Raw genomic sequence first — 2,338 nt, 5'->3', positions numbered from 1 at the left:
GTGTGTGTGTGTGTGTGTGTGTGTGTGTGTGTGTGTGTGTGTGTGTGTGAGGAGGGTCCTGTTATCTAAACTGGCTGCAGCTGTTCGGAGGACAGTGCAGGCTTCATCTTAGTTCCTGTGAAAGTTTGCTTCTTCATCCATCGAGTGGGAGTTTTGTTTTGTCTGCATACTGGATTCTATTCAGTCTCTGGTCTTGTCAAGGTCTCCTGCTTTTTTTTTCTATGCAAGCAAAACATAACCTCTATTGTTATCTCAAGCAAAAAGGCTTCACTTAGTATTCYTCTAAAATGTAAAATATTAAGCAAACAACACAAAACTGGATGGAATGCAGTCGTTGCTTTAATGCTAATCAGGAACATAACTAGTTCATCTATACGGGGCTTTTAAGCCACATCTGCAGCACAGGTCTAATTCTGGGGCTTTCAATCGGGTTTTTGTTTGTTTGTTTGTTTGTTTGTTTGTTTGTTTGTTTGTTTGTTTGTTTGTTTGTTTGACAGGAAGATGCATTTAGCAAACCTGAAAGTAGAATTCTGTCTAAGCAATGAAAAGCTGCAATGAGTAATTTCTCTTGTCCTGGTCATCTATAAAATACAAAACTGATTTTTTTTTTATTTTTTTTTTTACGGAACTAGAGGGACGTCTTAGACCATGACCTTATGATGAACACCTGCCATGAATATCAACTGATCATGCCAATTACTTTGTTTTGTTGTAGTTTGTTTGTTAGCAAAATATCTTATGAACAACTTCATGAATTGTAATTGTTTTTTTTTAGAAAGTAATTATTGGATGTACAACTGATTAAAGGGGGGGGGTGTATTATGTATTTTTCAGGAACATGTTTTAATTCTATACCACAGCTACTATTCAGTTGTTATGAAAATGCTGTATATATGAAAAATAAGTTTGACTTTGCATCATAATCTATCTAAACACCTTGAAATTGGCCTCTGTCTGTTTAAGAACCACCGTTTCCAACATTCCCACTTCAGCACGTCTTCAAAACAGTGCCTCATGTCGTTTACAACCTTTCCTTGGAGCATTGAATGTTGTTGTAAAAAGATAAGTGACATTATATAATATCAGTTTTGGAAAATGGCAACTCAAGGTACAGTTGAACATTACTCAAATGATCCTACATTGGACCCAGAGAGTATGTTTTCTGAAGAATCCGAATGAGTACAGAGGCTCTTACAAGACGTTTCAACTTGGTAATATATCTCCCAGCATCCTCTAATATAGTTACATCATTGTAAAGCTACTTTTTGTGAATAAATTATAAATATATATTTTATAGAAAGCTGTCAACAATAAAGTGCCTCGCACAAATATTAAAAAAAAAAAATTTCTTGGAGGAGGATCGTTTCCAAAAACAAAGTCAAACCAATTTTGACGAACTGTGCCGTCCTTAGGAATTGTAAAAAGAGGGCAGTCTCCTTGGCATCCAAAAATAAATTTCCTCGATGAAGGCATTTTTGAATCTGTAAAGGACTGGACTGAGAAGTAGTTAGTATTACAATCTCAACAGACGTATCGTTCCACCATGGGTTTGCTAAATGTTGCTGCCGCTAGTCTGGTGGTYCCATGTGGGGGGAGCTTGGCTGGAGATTAAGCTTCAGGGAGGAGCTTTGTGTAAATAAGCGATGCTTTGTACCWGTTAGCATTTAGGCTGCTCCACATGGCTACCAAAAGAAATTCAAGGATTTCTCAAACATGCGTGAATGAATGAATGAATGAATGAATGAATGAATGAATGAATGAATGAATGAATGAATGAGTCCACGCAACCCTCTGGGTATGTTTATGATGAGGGAATGGTATTACATGATATCATGCTCAAAAATTTGATTTTGCACAATTTGATTTATCGTAATATCCCCCACCCCAATCCCATAACTTTTGAGGCAAACCTGATTCAATATGGCCATTACAGCTGATCCTCATTAATAAACACAAAAATGGCAATAATGCAGGCAATTCTTTCAGATAGTCAGATAAAACTTGGCGCGCTATTACCTGAGACTGATCCGCAACACATACTCTGACAGACTGCCTCAGATAAATTTCGGCATTTAGAGCCAAATAACTTACTAGACCTGTGTGGGTGTAGTGAGTTAGTTAAACTCTGCTCAAATACTTGAAGTTGAGATAAAGCTCCGTATTGGTGTAAGTTTCCAACAGTATAAATCTGTCGAACCTTTCAGACAAATAAAGCCTGTCACATCTAGTATCTTTTGGACTCAGTCCCTTCTGCGGAGCTGCACACAAGACACAGCTCAGCTCCACATTTGGCGTTAATGTTGTGRCGCTGTCAATTTGCACCCACTTTTTCACTGAG

This window comes from Austrofundulus limnaeus, unplaced genomic scaffold, assembly GCF_001266775.1.
Source record: "Austrofundulus limnaeus strain Quisiro unplaced genomic scaffold, Austrofundulus_limnaeus-1.0 Scaffold30, whole genome shotgun sequence".
Taxonomy (NCBI): Eukaryota; Metazoa; Chordata; class Actinopteri; order Cyprinodontiformes; family Rivulidae; genus Austrofundulus; species Austrofundulus limnaeus.
The sequence above is the reverse complement of the archived record's forward strand: the minus strand, read 5'-3'. Positions refer to the sequence as shown.